This window comes from Cnephaeus nilssonii (genome assembly GCF_951640355.1).
Source record: "Cnephaeus nilssonii genome assembly, chromosome: 5".
Lineage (NCBI taxonomy): Eukaryota > Metazoa > Chordata > Mammalia > Chiroptera > Vespertilionidae > Cnephaeus > Cnephaeus nilssonii.
Genome location: NC_137076.1, coordinates 98,901,646 through 98,919,430, shown reverse-complemented (window position 1 = coordinate 98,919,430; position 17,785 = coordinate 98,901,646).

Here is a 17,785-nt window from a genome sequence, read left to right as displayed (position 1 = left end):
CTAATGCTAATTCCGCAGTTCCCATGCAGATGGACTAAGGGATGCATACCCTTCTGCAGCTATGGGCAATGCTTTTATTTCAGTGATCTTGAACAGTTTCATTGTTTATGAGGAGTAACTTCAGCAACATATGTATTTCAAAGGCAAATGTTCTCTATAGAATACCTTTCATCTGTTATCTCATTGATTACCAGCACTCCATAGGTGTTGTTTAAATGTGACTAAGTTACTGAAAAGTTACTGAGCTTGTCTTACATCACATGATGGTATTAAAATCTCTTTATTTGATTAACAAATAATTGGTTAAAAAGCTATATAAATTAGCAAAGTTTTTTGGTGGGAGTAAACTGGGAAAGAGAAAAGAAGATAAAAAGGGGAGAGAGGAAAGAAGGAGGGGAAGGAGGGAAAAAGAAAATATGAGAGAATTCTAAAATAATAGGCGGTTTCCCTTTTCTGCTTTGTTCTCAACCAAAGTAGTTTCAGAATTCTTGTTATGCTGACCTTTGTGTTTCTCTCATAAAGAGAAACACAACTAGAGGCCTGAGAAATCTGTTTGAGAAAATTATGAGAGACTTCATGCATGGGGGCGGGGAGGGGGGGGGGAGCGGTCCCACAGCCTGTTTTAAGAGAATTCGTGCATGGGGGGAGGGGGGGAGTCTCACAGCCTGGCCTGCACCCTCTCGCAATCCGGGACCCATTGGGGGATGTCCCATTGCCAGTTTAAGCCCTGCGAGATCGGGCCTAAAGCAGCAGTCAGATATCTCTCTCATAATCCAGGACCGCTGGCTCCTAACTGCTCTCCTGCCTGCCTGATTGCTCCTAACCATCCGCCCGCCTGCCTGATCACCCCTAACCACCTGTGCCTTGGCCCCTGCACCCAGTACCCACCTGGGTCCTGGCTTTGTCAGGAATGACGTCCAGAAGACATCCGGTCTATCTGGTCTAATTAGCATATTACCCTTTTATTAAAGTATAGATTTTCTTTTTTCCAGCTTAGCCAGTTTTAAAGTTTGAAATCTTGCTTTCTTTTTCACTACCCAGATTGGCTAGATGAGATGTAAAAAACAACAAGAACCAAACTATTTATTGGAGAAAAACAAAAGCTAATTTTAAAAACCAATGTAAGAATTATAAGTACTTTTCACTAAATATGTAATTATGCACAAATGACTTCCAATTATGAAAATAGTGGGGTGATGGGGAGGAAAAAATAACTCTGAGCCCCTAACAATTATTTTCTCAATGAGGGTAGGTCCTTTGAGACTGTATGAATCAGAACTTGCCCCGATTCAAAGATACCTCTGTAAGCATTTTCATGTGCACCACCTAAAATGAAAGTACAATAGAGGCACTAATGCTAAGTTCAAATTTCTCATTGTATCAGCCACATCCTTCTAGTAGGGATCTTCAGATTTTAGTCTGTACCTCTCCTAGTCACCTGATCATCATATCCTTAACTGCAAGGATAAACACGTACTCAACTTTAATGGGTCACTGTTAGAGAATTAAATGTAGATATTGTGATGATTTATAAAAGGCACTAATGTTCTAATAAGTTACTGATATAGGTTACATATTCTACTAATCTATAAAATGTAACACTTTTATAGGCCCCATACTCTCTTCTTCAAAATCATGTTCAAAAGAAATAGAGATACAGGTGCTTGCAAAGATTATAGACATAGATAGATGCATACATATCTATCTATATAAAATGGACTATGTCCTACAGAATTGATTTTAGTTTATATTTTGAGTAGACTATAATTTATACAGTTGACTTCATGCACTTGAAGGGTGATTTCAAATTAAATGACCAAAACATATTTTCATCATTTTCTTACATAGTCAAATCAACAAGCTTCTTTCTCAGCCTTTTAAGTCCAATGAATAGCTATTAAGCCTGTGGAATTCAGACTTTGAAGGAATACAGCACTGACCTAGAAGGCTTATTTATGGTTTTTTTTTTTCTTCCTCTCTACTTTTCAAGTCAAGTGATATGTTTTTAATTGAAAATACTGTTTAACTTAATAACCTGGATCTGTCTATGTAGTTCTAGTATTGACTTGAACCTACTGCAGGTGAGAAAGCATTTCAGTCATAGAACCAAGGTAGATTGATGGCTACTATCATCAGGTCAAACAATATTAATCCCCCATCAAGTTAAAGGAGCACAAAAATGATGACTGTTATTTTTAAAAAATCAATCACAATCCAAATGATGGCATCCATCTTGAAATATATTTCTTCCACTCCTCCCAAAATTGATATTTTTTAAAGTCTTAGCAGTGAAGTGAGAGAGAATCACAGACAGACTGAGGGAACCTCAGAGTTGGTCTCCAAATATTTCAAAGGGTAGAAAACAAGAAAGGAAATGCACTTGTGAAGTTGTGGCCTTTGGAAATTGTTAAATATTTGCAGCAAATAATTATTCTTTGACAGTCAGGTGGGGTATCAAAGCATTCAACTCCACTTGTACAATTTTCTAACCACACTTGGTCACTAGCATCATCAAACCATCTTTAAAATTAGTGCATCTCTGAGAATGATGAATTAATGAACATAAACACATATGTGTGAGGTATTTTAAGAATTGCTTTTATAAACTTTATGAAAAATTTCAAACATATTTATGAAGAGAATAATTAGAAGAATCTCTATGTGCACAACATTCAACTTCAACCACCATCAATTTCTACTCTTCACATATCCCTCCACTCACCACTCTCTCCCTCACCCCCAATGCACACACCCACCCACCCAGGCAAACTTTGTTTGCTTCTTGCCATAGTACATGAAAGCCCATCTCAAGCATCTTATTATTTTATCTGTAATGAATTTTGGGTGTGTCTAAAAAAAAGTCTTAAAACTTAAGCCAAAACATATTTTCACATCCAGCAAAATTAACAAAATATTCATAACTAACATCTAATATCAATATGTTTTGAATTGTTCCCAAATGTCTTAGCATATCTTTTTCAGAGCCTTTGTTCAAATAGATTTTGCTAGTCTCCAATGAAATGAAACTATTTTTAACACAGTATAACTTTATATGTGATTCAAAATCAGATTCAGTGTGAATAATGTTTCCTAAATAGTTAAACATTAATTTTAAAATTAACTTTATACTCATAAATTTCTGATGAGTGAAAATAAAAAACAAACATTTTCTATATGATAAATCATGTCAAAATCCCTAAAGTTCAATTCATTAACGATCAATAAAAATTATTATCTGTATATATAAAAGTCTAAGCGACCATTCGACCATTCGACAGTTCGACCATTCAGCTGGTAGCTATGACACACACTGGCCACCAGGGGGCAGCCATGCACAGGCATGGAAACATGAAACAGACTGATGAATCTCAGAGGGAAGGGGCGAGAGGGGAGGGCAGGAAGAGATTAACCAAATATCTTATATGCATACTAGAGGTCCTCGGCCTAGCCTGCAGGAGTCAGGCTGAAACCAGCAGTCCAACATCCCCCGAGGGGTCCTGGATTGCAAGAGGGCACAGGCCAGGTTGAGGGACCCCACCAGAGCACAAATCCATGCACCGGGCCAGTAGTAAATTATAAAACATTACATAAAGAGACACTGCTTTAGGCTTGAATATATAAAGCAGTTTTATAGTAACAACAGAATTAACCTTAAAGAAAAATAATTAAAATTAAACTGAATCTTTTGTATTTCTTAGCCATTTTGCACAAGTTTGAACCAATATTGCTTCTCAGTCTTCACAGGAATGGCACTGGGGCTTCTGCATACAAATTGGTGGGGATCAAGGGAAAATATGCTAGAAATCACCTAACACATAATGTAAGCGGCCACAAAATGTTGATTCAGTATGTTCTAGATTGGTCTTAGCTGTTGTCAAAACTCTTTGATTCTCCCACCCCAGGGGGCCTCAAGTGCTTTCATTCTATCAACTTTCCATAGCCCCTCATCCACTAGATCCCTTCACTTCCCCATCTTCCCAGGGAAGAGGTCAGAGGAAAGCCTCTATTCCCTGCTCTTCTCCAACTTTGATATTCTTGCTTGACAAAATCACATCCTGATAAAATTCAACATGCCCCCTACTGCACCCTTGAAGCTGAAAGTGCTTAAAGAAAAGCTAACCTCATCACTAGTTGGTTTCACTTTAAGTTCATATCCAGAAATTTCAGCATGAGTCCTTAAGCCCGCCAGACAAGGATCAGATGAATTTTTAGCCCATTCATACTTTCTCAGTATGACTATTTTCCACCTTCTTTCCTTTAAACCCCTACCATCTCCTTCTCTGCCTCACTTTCTGTTGGTGACCTTGCCCAATATTTCACAAATCCCAACTCAGAGCCGTATGAAGAGGACTTCCATGGACCATCACCATCTCATTCACCCATGATTGCATCTGCACACCCTAACTCTGCTTTCTCTATTGTTTCTCTTATCTCCAACCTCAACATTGGAGAACTCCAGGACTCAGTCTTTCCAACTCTCTATCTATATTAACTTTTTTGGTGATGTTATCCATTTAAAAAACCATCCATATGCCAGCTCTTAGGTTTATAGCTCTAGCTCAGGCCACCATTTCAAATTTCAACACGGTCTGTCCATAGACACTAATCTATCAAAATCAGAGCGGACTTCTGATCCTGGATTAAAATCTGTTTTGATAGGCTCCCATCTTATCAGATGAAATGCCTTCCTTTCAGCTGCTCATAAAATCCTCCCCTGTCTTTCTCTCTCAAATCCTACTTCCAACCCATCAGAAGATCTCATTACTTCTAACTTCAACATTTATATGGAGCTGGACAACTTATTTCCAGTTCTGCTGTGAGATCTAGGTCTACTTTGCTCTGAATCATCATATTCTCTTATCTAAATAATCCATAGACCCCTTTTCCCCTCTCATCCACCTAATAGATATATCTTAATCATTTCACTCATTAGTCCAATCTTGCCAGAAATTCTTCATTTCTATTATCTGGTTCTATCACATTTACATCCTCCTGTGCTGCGATCCTACTTACTGATGCTGCTTGAGACACACTGGCCTCCTGTTTTTCCTTTAACATGCCAAGCACACTCTCACTTTAGGGTCATGGCTCTACCTGTTTCTCTCCCAGGAATGATCTCCCAGGCTATTTGCTTGGCTAACTTTCTCAGTCCCCTGGTCTTTGCTTGGATCACACTTTCGCAATGATGCTTACCCTAAGCTATTTTATACTCTAACTTGCCCCCCTCCTCAAATCCACATTCTGAGCTCTATATTTTATTTTTTCCATAGTTTATGCATAGTTTATCATTGTATCCCCATTTCCATAATACATATTCAATAAGAGCAGACATCTTTACCTGGTTTTCAATCTGTTACATTGCTAGTACTAAGAACCCAGCATATAGTAAAGCCTCAATGAATATATTTGAATAAATTTCCAACTCTTTGTCTACTTGCCTTTTCATTAGTAATCTACTGAGTAACTGAATTTTCTAAATAAGAACTAATATTTACAGAAGTAAACATATATTAAGATTTGATAATATCCACATGTTGTAATGATTGATATTACTTTTTAATTGCTGACATAATTTCTCAATTTCCATATGGTAGTTAAAAATAAAAAAGGACTATAGCCCTAGCTGGTTTGGCTCACTGGATGGAGCCTCTGTCTGAGGACTGAAGGGTCCCAGGTTCAATTCCAGTCAAGGGCACATGCTTTGGTTGGTTGCAGGATTGATCTCTGGCCCTGGTGGGGTGCTTGCAGGAGGCAACCAATCAACGTGTTTCTCTCCTACTGATGTTTCCCTTTCTCTGCCTCTCCCCGTCCCTTCCACTCTCTAAAAAATCAATGGAAAAATATCCTCAGGTGCAAATTAAAAAATAAATTTTAAAAATTGTAAAAAAGACTAGATTTGTAAGTTAGTAGCCGATTACCTCACATATTTAAAGAGGACATACAATGAAAGAACTACTATGTTTTCTGTCTTAAGAGGTCCCTATAGTTGTTTTATTATAGGAGCTACTAAGTAGTTTATGAAAAACAAAATGACCTCTCATAGCTCTTACAGATACAGTAAGGAATCGGCGGAGAAGGCTTGTGCTAATAAATTAAAGCACTCTTGGGCGTGACTTTGGACAGTTAATAATCTTTAATTAATTTAGGCATTGTTTGCCCTTCAAGATAAAAATGGGTATCTATTCATTCTTAGGCCATTATTTTACTTAACACAATGAACTAAAGTTGAAACTCTTTGAGAGGCAAACTATATTTATAATTATATCCACTTTAAATTAATAGCATCTCATACAAGTTGACTTGAAGATATGTAAAGGCCCAAGCAATGAAAAATTATGGCCTCATCATTCCCTCAGTTTTATATTTAGTTCAAATAGAAACCTATTAAGCTAGAATTAAGTATGAGGAACTCAAAATACAGACATACCTGAGCAATATTGCGGGTTTGGTTCCAGGTCACTGCAACAAACTGAGTAGTGCAATAAAGTGAGTCTTAAGCTTTTGGGCTGGTGGAGGGTCTTGCCTTTATTTTAAAAAAGCGCAACACCTGCGAAGTGCATTAAAGAGAAACGTAATAAAATGAGTTCTGCCTGTTTTTATTTTCTTCATGTTGACCATTTTAATATTTCAAGTTACTTTTTAAAATATAGGTAAATTCATGTATTAGAAAATTCTAGATCTGAAATAAAAAAATAAAATAAGTTACCTCAAAATCTTGTAACTGAACTCCTGGAATTTTATATACCCAGCCTACTACATCAATGATGACAGTTTTGCACACATTTCTCAACAGGTTATTGGCTTTCTTGGGGAAAAGACAACAAGGCTCTTTTATTCCAATTTCTTTGAGGCTCATCCAGCCTCCTGTCCTAGTTACACTGAGGTTAGGTAAGACTTGCTCACACCAGCATGCTGAACACATTCATTCAGCAAACATTTCTCCTCTGCACACCAATCCCCCTACTTTGGGGAACACAAGACTTTATACAGGAAAACCAATGTTCTCCGAAACTGGTGGTCGGCAAACTGCGGCTTGCGAGCCACATGCGGCTCTTTGGCCCCTTGAGTGTGGCTCTTCCACAAAATACCACGGCCTGGGTGAGTCTATTTTGAAGAAGTGGCATTAGAAGAAGTTCAAGTTTAAAAAATTTGGCTCTCAAAAGAAATTTCAATCCTTGTACTGTTGATATTTGGCTCTGTTGACTAATGAGTTTGCCGACCACTGTCCTAAACCAAAGTTACCAGACATGCTACTAACCTTGAGTAAATTTACTTTCAACAGCGAGTCTCTCTTGCCTCACCTGTGACCAGCACCTTCCGTCTGACGCTGTAGTCAACACCTTTATTACCAGGGCCTAGTCAATTAGCTCCGCACGGAGAGCAATGCGCATCAGGTGTGTTTTATAAGTTTACATGCTGTGCCATGCCATGCTGTGCTGTGTATATATATTCAAGCTGAGGGGAGCAAGCTGAAGGCTAATGGGGAGAATGAAGAATGGAAGGAGACAAAATCGTTGTTTTTGATGGTTGCACTCTCCTGCCTGGGACGCGGGACAAATTGCTAAAAGTCGGGACTGTCCCGCCAAGAGCGGGACGATCTGGTCACCTTATAATAGAGGAAAGAAGCTCAAATGCTGCAGTTGTCCCCCTGCCCCAGGTTGGAATGGAAACGAGTGGGACATTGAGCGCCATTTCAACCTGATGTTCCAGAGGATTTTAGCAAAACGTGTAAGACATTCTTGTGAAAGAATTGTTAAAGGCATGAAATCTAATCTCTGAATTAACTTCAAAGGAACTGAATCCTGATAGAGATAAGAGATGCTTAGCTTCAGTAGTCAAGTGGCCCTTTAAAGACTTTCTATTGTATTCACATGCTGTACTCAGCTCTTTTCTACCTGGGGAATAAAAAAAAAATGGGACAAAGATGATAGTTTTTTGTTTTGTTTTGTTGATTACATGCATTAGATATAAGAAGTAAGAGGAGGGCTGAGGTATTCATGAGAATAATGAACTATTGTTGTGGTTGGCAAAACTTACTCAAATATCAAAGATTTCAATGAGATAAAAGTGACTGGGGGTATATATTATCAAACATTTTATTATTTCACCTCTGTTACTCTGATTCCAGCCTATTTTCCCCTCCCTTTAAATAAGAATCCAGAACCACTATTAAGTATTTTAAAATTATTTTGTTGATTTTTATGTTATTAGAGAACAAATACACCTTTTCCATCCCTGGATACCTTAACTAAAAAATTAATTATTTCTTCCTTTTCATATATTTTCAGACCCTATAGCTAAAATTATAAAGTCATATACAAATACGATGGGAAACGAGTTGTTCTGTAATTCATAGGTCACACACATGCCATTGATTAAACTACATTTTGTGATAAAGTTATTTTATGTCAGTGCAGCTGGAAATTAAGTATTTTTCTCATCTCCAACATATTGAATCAAATTGGAAGACAATGCATGTGTATTGGTGTTTTAATTAAAAACACAATCAGAAACACAACTGCAGACTATCACCTATGAATTAAAATGCTAATTCTCTTAAAAGAAGAATTTATTTGATGCCCCCCTTTGAAATATAAGAAAGGTGCAACAACAACAACAAAAGAAATAGGAGAAAGATGCCATAGGAAGTCAAACACACATTTGCAAAGCTAATTGAGCAAATTCACTTCCATTTGACATTTTGCTGAAAGTAAAGCTGTCTTGCAGCCGGATAAAAGAACAATGCAAACAAAGGCAGAAAAATACACAGTCTCAATTGATCTGTTGAACCCCAAAGCACTAAGATAGCCTTGTATAGAGTGTGAAATTGAACTGTGAGCAACAGAGAAAATTTTTGTACTAACACTTCCCCAGATCAGAGGAAACTGTAGAGATCTCCCTATTTTTCTTTTGTTTTCCTCTGTAAGGAACTAACCCAATTGAAGGACAAGAAGAATCCTAAATCCCCCAACCCTCATCAGGTTTAACAAATGAAACACACAAATGAGGGTTAAGAAACTTCCCCATCAGGAACATTAAGAATGGGAGGTGTGGATGGGGATGATAAAAGTCCAAGAGCAAGTATGAAAGTAATTACCTTTAAAGACATAATAATAATTCAGTACATTAATTTGCTAGACCTAGCTTATTTCTGAATCTCAAATTTTTTCAAAAAATTTCACTTTTGAAGGGAAAATCAAAGTCAGATTTTGTGTTTCCTAATAATAACTAACCCCGCATCATCTCTCCACAGTCCACTTTCCTCCCAGTCCATTACTGCAACAAAAATGCTCTGGGTAACATATGGGTTGGTTACTGGCATGGAGCACAGGTTGTGTTAGGAATGCCAGACCTTCACAGAAAATAAAGAACTTCTTAGAAGCTCCGCATGGGATACCAAAGAGCGGCCAAGTTAGAGGGCCATCCACACTTCCCTTTTGCAAGGGTCCCCTTGGACCTTATAAAATTTCAATAAAATATTGAATCCACAGCTGATAGGAACCTGGCTTCAGGTAATGCTGTTAACCTCCTAAAGTACCTTTCAATTTAACCTGTATGTCCTGCAGCTCCTTCCTAGTAGCATTGGAAAAATAACGGTCCCATCCTTGAAAAAATGCGGCCTTGAGCACGGACAGGTGCCTGGTGTGTGTATATAGTTACCTGCCTGTTTTGATATTGGCTTTTTCTTTCATTGCAGTGTTGTGGGTGGAAAGGCCACTGCGGGGTTTTTTCCTTCCCCTGGCCTGATGAGTACTTTGGGGTCTGTCTTAATAAAGTCCTGGAGGAATATTTTCACCACTGTTGAGAAGTGGGGATATCTTGTTAAATTAGTTTCACTCCGCACTGAGGACTTGTGGTGAGGAAGCAGAGCTAGAGATGTTCGCTGGGAAGAACTGTTTCTGGATCCAGCTTCTTCCTGCCTCCAGCCCAGCTGGCCTGTGTGCTTTCCCTCTTCATCAGTTCTTTCTGGGGAGGTTTTCCCACAGCCTCCCGGCAGGGGGACAGGCATGAGGACACTGTTTCCTGTGGATCTTGTTTCCTCTGTCTGAGCACACCATTCCCCTTGTGAGCATGCCCACGTCAGAGTACATTAAATTCAGAGAGGTCGGTTGACTTAAATGGAGACGCAGTAGAGAGGCTGCACACGGGAAATTGGATCAAATGAGGGCAAGGGGGGGACCATTAAAGAAGAACATTAACTCACAACCAGCTGTGTGGATAGGAGTCACGGTCACACAGGCCTCACCATTCTGCCACCAGGCCTGGATGAGTATAAAAATGACAATTGTACATATGTAATCCCAGAACAAGGAATCCCTTCTGTTCCTGAAATTTCAGTTTGCTTTCCTAACCCCCACTCTGCCTAAGAGCCAGAACAAGGAGTTGTGGAGGGAACTCCGCTCTTGGTTGAACCGCAGTCTTCTCATGCAGCAAATCCCAGTAGCCAGGAAGCAGTGATTTCATGATTTATTAGCATTCAAACAAACTCTGTACAGAGTCTCTCATTCCCGGCTTCATCCTTAGTATTCTGTTCCAACCCGCAGTCTTGGACGTGTCTGGGTTTCAGCCTGAATACAGATCCATATATGAGGTTCCTAGACCCTCCAGGCTGACCCTATAGGCACTTCTTATTTTTACATGGTCAGCTCTGAATTTTACTGAGCAAAAGTGATAAAATATTAAGCAAACGTAGCCTTAAAAGGGAAGTGGCGGGAACTCAAGAATACATAAGAGAGTGAGAAACTTCCTTGCACACTATGAAAGAAAAACATTTATCAAAATCATTTTGATTCAGGAAAATGGAATACTGAGCACCAACTGTGTGCTAAACTTTGCTGAGCATTAAGTTGTATTTCTCAATTATAAATTAAATGCTCATTAACCATTTCCATTCAAATGAGAATTCTGTACCCTGGAAAAAATTGATTTTTCCAAGGTCATTCAACTAATAGAGCATCAGAGTCAAAAGTGAAACCAAATCTCCTCATTCCCCATCCAATTTCCTTTCAACTCCACCCAACTCCTTACATCTCACTGTCTAATTTCAAAGCCCAGGTTTCAGAGAGTCCAAGGATACAACACTAAAGCTTTGATTATGGCACGATGTCTCAGCTGCACTGTCAGATTCTCAGGGGAACTTTAAATCTCCCCAAGTGCCTAACCAATTGCCTTTTCTCCCACTCACTTTCAATACGCAGTCTTTGGAGAAAACATTTGCACTAAATTACTTGGATCATTTATATGGAATCACAAGTTCTCTCCCAGTCAATCCAACCTACTTTCCTAATTATTGTCCTTTCAGATGATGGATACTTTTATTCCATTTAGCAATATATTTCACTCAAGCAGTTTTCCTCCTGACCTTTATCTTATCATAGCTTCCATTTTGTTTTCTGTTTCTTTCCCCCCTCCCCCTCAAATTTAAACAGAAATTCCATTAGAAAATATTTTAAAAGGAGCCATTTAAAAAGCTATTGTCTTTGGCTCTTTAGACCTTCATCTAGATTTTTTTAAAAATATGTTTTTATTGATTTCAGGGAGGAAGGGAGAGGGAGAAAGAGAGATAGAAACATCAATGATGAGAGAGAATCATTGATTGGTTGTTGCCTCCTGCATGCCCCTTCTTGGAGACCAAGTTCACAACCTGGGCATGTGCCCTTGACTGGAATTGAACCCAGGACCCTTCAGTTTACAGGCCAATGCTCTATCCACTGAGCCAAACCAGCTAGGCCTAGATTTGTGTTTATTCTTCCATGAAGGGAGGGAATGTTTACCTGCCCATAGTTCTTCATAGGCTACTTTTCTAAAATGAGGGTTTATTTTCTGAAGATTGCAACTGATCTGTAGATGCATTTCCAAAGTATTGGTTTGAGAAAGAGACAGACAGATAATTTAAAAATCAAATAGATATATAATACATGAATAGGCAAAAATCTGTGATGTTTACTATCTGCTCCATTGTTGTTGTTTTTTTTAATTTTAAAATACTACCTATTTGTAAACATTTGGCATATTCATTTTTATTTCAAATGCAATTATCAACATAGAATATATATTTCTATAATTTATCTTCTCTTCCAAAATAACCAAATTATCTGAAATTCATTGTTCTCTAGGAAACATTTAGAATTTTAAAATTAGCAGTATTTAATCTTTCTACATTCATACATCTAGCAATTCCCGCTTTTAGAAATACAAGAAAATCCATATAAACATATGAAAGGATTTTCTAGAAGAATATCACAACTTTGTACTAGCAAATTATTGAAAAATAAATTTCTGACAATAGGAGATCAAATAAATATATTATGGTATCTTTTATAAAATGGCGTATTATGCAGCTACTTAAAATTATGTAATAGAAGGCTGAAAACATGCTCTTGATTTACTTGTGAATGAAATAAAACAGGACCATAAAACAGCAAGAACATCAAGATGTCATTTTTGTAAAAGAGTATATTGATGGACAAAAGACTTAAAGGAGATTCATCAACGTGGTGTTTTGTTTTTAAGATTCTATCTGATAATATTTTTGGTGCATCTTGAAATCTTGAAAATAATGCGGGCCTGAGGAAGAGAAGATTAAGAGTTCCATGAAATTCACGTTTTAAGAGTTTATTCCTCAATATGCTCTCTTCCTTATCTTCCCATTTCCTTCCACATCTTAAAATGCCATGCATTTATGGTATTTTCTTTCACTTAATGTCATTGATTTTGCCAAAATAAATAATACTACTTCTACAACATTATATATTCTTAGCCATTTATATCTTAATGAGACTGAGTTCACCAGGGTGTTTTCAAAGAAAGTATCAAAGAAGAGGAAGGCAGAGGGGGTCCAAGTAAACAGGGTACATGCCATCTGAATCTCTTTATTTCTCTGAGCATTACTTTGCTGAACAGTAATAAGGAGATGAGACAAAATCATCTCAAAAAGCCTTTTTTTTTTTTTTTTGCACAGGCATTCTATGGCTATGATGGGAGAAAAATAAATAGAAAGAAAACAAACAAACATTAAAAATAATGGCAGCCCAGGACAATCTCTTACCGACAGCCCAGTTTTACTTTAATCTCCAACCATGTCTGTCCATCCAAATATTCTGAAGGACTTGTTAAAATTTGACTGGCCTTCCTTTTTTTATTTAAGTGCCCGAGTGTCTTTGATACAGCAAAAGTGTGAACCAGTTTTGAGAACCATTGGTGAAGGCCAAGATGTTCTAATCATATTTCTTGCTTAGAACTAGACAGATACATAGAAAAACATGTAAAGCATTTGATCAGCATATGGCTTCTGCATTAATGTTTCTTACTCCTCTGTCTAAGAAAGCTAGCAATGCTATTTTGACCATCAGTACAGATACTTTGCCACCATCTTTTGAAAATATACTCATAGTCATTTCTCAGTAAACATTTCCACTAAGAGGTCACAGGGTTAAAAGACTCTTTGTTAACTTGATAAGGCACTGAATTACTTAGTATATCTGTTGAAAATAGCTTTTAATGACCATCACACATAGAAGAAATCAATGATTTCATCAGCTTAATAGGGCTATTGCTCCTGGGTTAAATTTATTATGTGGAGCTACAAGGGTGCCAATGGAAATGACTTTGAACATTTCAAATGGATTCGATTTCAGTTTCTGATTCAAAATTCAGTAGATACTCTTTAAGAAGTAATAGAAAATATACATAAAAATTGTGTAAGGGAAAATAATCTGAAATACAGTGACGATAGGGAAATCTAGTCTGGAAATTAAAATATAGGGCATCAAAAAGGCAAATACCCTCAGAACAAGCCTCTATTTCCTGTTGGGGACATTGCCTTTAAAGTAAAATTTCTGATTTCACATCTGCCATACACATACACACCTCAAACTTGAAATGACTTTTCTGATTGATAGCTTGGGAGTAGGCATTACTTACGCTAGTTTCAGAACATTCTCAGGTTTTTTGTTTGTTTATTTTTAGACATACCTAATATAGAGAACATATACTCTGGTTTACTCTCTCATCTATATGAAATCCCAACACAGCAGGCTCTGGTATGAGGTGAGGGGGTGGGTGGGTATATCTAATTGAGGGGAGAATTATCAAGCCCATATGAACTCACATATCAACCACATTCTCCAACTTATCAGTCTTCCAGTCTAATCAATAATAAGGTTGATATGTTGATGTTAGTCTCTCCGAATTATATGATTATTCTAAGTTGGAGCTAAAAGGGAAGAGGAAGTTCCTGTGTATGAACCCTATAAAATCCCACTCAGGGAATCCATGGAGGGACCTCTTCAATTTACATAGGAAACAAAAACCTCTATTCCAGAAGCCAGAACTGATTTCTCTAATTTCAATTTCCTTCATCTCTTTGTAATAGTTGTGTTAAAAGTTGCAGAGATGGTTTACATTGTTGTAAAAGGCTTGATGGTTATCTTTTGTTTTGTTTGCTGGTAACATCCCTCTCCTAGGGGTGGGCATGCATCCTGGCAGTGTTACAAAACTATTTCCATAGATTTGCTTGATGGTGAAGTTGGTGAGGAGAGATTTCCTTTTGCATCTCAATTTTGATTTCAATTTGAAGTAAAACGTGAATCTGGAGGCTTTTTCAAAGTCATATTCCCCATCTCTTGGACAAGGTTATGTTGAAATACAGGATAGGGGTGAAAGACCTGTGGCACCTTGGACTTCTGGCAAAACAGTTACACAAACTAGAAAATGCTTTGATTTGGTTAAGCCAGTTTGCATTGAGCTTCTTCTGTGCTTGCAACCAAAATCTTGAGTGAAGCAGAAGGCATATAGATTTGTAACAGCTTTTTTTTACAACAGAAGTAATATTATGTTTATTGCTATGGAAGTTAAAACAATGCAGGAACAGAAAATAATTACTTCAAACTGAGGTCAAAATGTTGATGTATATTTTTTCAGTATGTTTCCTATGCTTTTTAAAACACAAATGTATGCATCATGCACACAGCTAAATGTGTAATGTACTGTTACTATACAAATTATTTTTAACCCCTTTTGTGTTCACTAAACAATTTATCATGAAAAATTACTTGATGGATTATAATTTTTCTGTAACAGAACTTACTAAACAACAAAGACTGACTCTTAATTCTTCCTTTCTTGTTTCCATCTTTTCTTCCCTTCTTTCCAATACATTTTTAAAATGTTTTTATTGATAGAGAGAGAGAAAGGAAGGGAAAGGGATAGAGAGAGAGCCAGATGGATGACAGAGAAACATTATCAGTGAGCTGCCTCCTGCATGCTCCCTACTGGGGTTCAAGCCCACAACCACAGCATATGCCCTGACCTGGAATCTAACCAGTGACCTCTTGGTTAATGGGTCTATGCTCAACCACTGAGCAACACTGGCCAGGCTTTCCAATATATTTTTTATCCTTGCAAAGTCCAAGAGTAGTCCTGTGCTCTGGGGGTAGATCAGTGAACATAAAAGGTAGAGTTCCTCCATATATTATTATTTCCTTTTAGTGGGTGAGACTGATGTTAAACAAGTAAACAAAATAAATTCAGATCGTATAAACAGCACCAGGGAAACAAACAAGATTGTGTGATAATATTAAGGAGAGGGGGACATACAACATTAAGTTAGGAAAGGGTCCCTTGAAAAGGTCAGAATTGACCTCGAAATTGATGAGAAGAGCCTCTTATTGAATATTGGGATGGGAGTTTTCCAGATAGAAGGAATAGCTAGTGTCTGGGCCCCAAGGCAGGGATGGTTGGTGGGTCTGAGAATAAAAGAAAGATGAGTGGCCTCAAGTAAAATGGGTGAAGGAAGCAATAGATTAGGTTAAAAAACAATAACAACAACAACAAAACACGTCTGGGGCCAGAATACACAGGGCTTCGGAGGCCACGTAAAGGAATCTGAATTTTATTCTAAGTGATACAAAACATGATGTTTTAAAAAGAGGAGTGATGCAATCTGTTTCGGAAATTTAATTTATTGGAGACACCTGTGGCTGGCATCATGCTGGTGACAGTTAAACTGGAGAAGAGTAGACAGATTTGTGTGCACGTTTGAGGTACAATCAATAAGACTTGCAATAGGTCTTGAGAGATGAACATCTCAAACTTCCACCCCTCTCTATAAATTGAACAAGTGGCATTAAATTATTCTTGTGCTTCCTCCCTGGTCTCTGTCCTGTTTCCATAAATAGCACTCTGATCCATAGACAATTCAGAGGAGGTCACTTGTTTACTTTTTCCTATTGACTACTGTTTTGTTTCTGGAAAATGACAGGGATGGAAGGAGAAATGACTGGTGAAGTTAAACTCCTCTGCAGAGTGTGGAGAGCTGGCTCAGTGGGCTCAGCAGCTGGTTCAAACGTTTTGGATCGCTGGACGCAGAGGCTCAGATCTCAGCAGGACTCACTCGACCATTCATCCTTCCAAGATAGATAAATTGAGTGTTGCACAATTTAGAATGTGTGTGTCTTTCAGATAATGCCTTAAAAAGCAAATTCTGTGTGAACATGAAAGACCACAGAGCACTATAGAGGAGTAGGTAGGGGCCGCCCCTGTGTCCTTGGCCTAAATTTCCTCCTTCAGTAATGTGGTAGTGTGAACCATTTCAGCTACCAGTATTATAGTGTTGCTAAATCCATGCATTTTGCCTGGGTCTTAGGAATCTTTCAGAATGAAATAAGCTTTATTAACCCAAAGCTGTTTTGATTTACTATGAGTCCCTCCCAAGTTGACTCTGGCTTCTCTGGGCTGTTTAATGATGTCCCCATCACAGAGACTCCAGCCCTCTCAGACTGGAACAAACACGTTTGGTAGGTGAAAGGTAGCTTGATCTTTCCTATAGGAGGTCTGTAGTCAAGGGAAGTTCCATCACTGAGGGCTTCCTGCCCTGAAGATAACCCAGCAGAAGGAACTGAAAGATGTGGAAAAGGACACCATGAGCGAATGAAGGGCAGGAAATCCAGGCACAGTTATTAGATGGCTGTACCTTTAATGTTTTCTTTTGCAGGATACCAGACTGTAGTGAGTCTGCCAGGTCTCAGATATTCCACGCTGAAGTCTTGGTCACTTATTTGACCATAAGAGCTAATGAGTGCCTTTTTAAGTCCTTGTACATATAAACCTTTCAACAGTATATTATATATTCTTATTATTAAAATTATAGAGAAATTTTATTTATTCAACAGTGATATAACGGTTACATGAATATATAGCCATTCCTCAGTTACCTACCTCCAACCCCCACTCTATTCCTTGTTATCTAGTGAGCTGTTCTTCTCTAGCAAATGAGTCAAGTGAAACCAAAGAAATGTGGAGTCAATTTTTTAAAATATTTTTTTACTTTGGAGTTCCAAAAGAGGAAGGTCAAGTGTGAGGCCAAAAGACCTGGAGAAATATTGATCCTGATAGAACAAGGTCTTTCTGCTCTCTGGAGTCTCAGTAAAATTGACAGACCTAATGAATGAAAGGAGGAGGTGAGATAGAACGATAATAACCAAGAAGATGAGCCAGGGGTTCCTGGAACATTTGTACGAAGTGGAGCCAGCTTTCAGAAGTATCTCAGCATTTTCTTGATAAGCACTGAGGAACCACACAGGAAGTGAATCAGCCTTTCAGACCAACACAGAATTCATTCATTCTATTAGATTTTATTGGGTGCCTATTGTGGTATCAAACACCTTGTCAAGGGATTTTATTTTTAAGGAACATGGATGTAGAACTAGCTCTGAAGGACTTTAAAGTTGAGTGAGGAGACAAATATAATAACTATAACACAGAGTAAAAGCATCTGGGAGGTTAT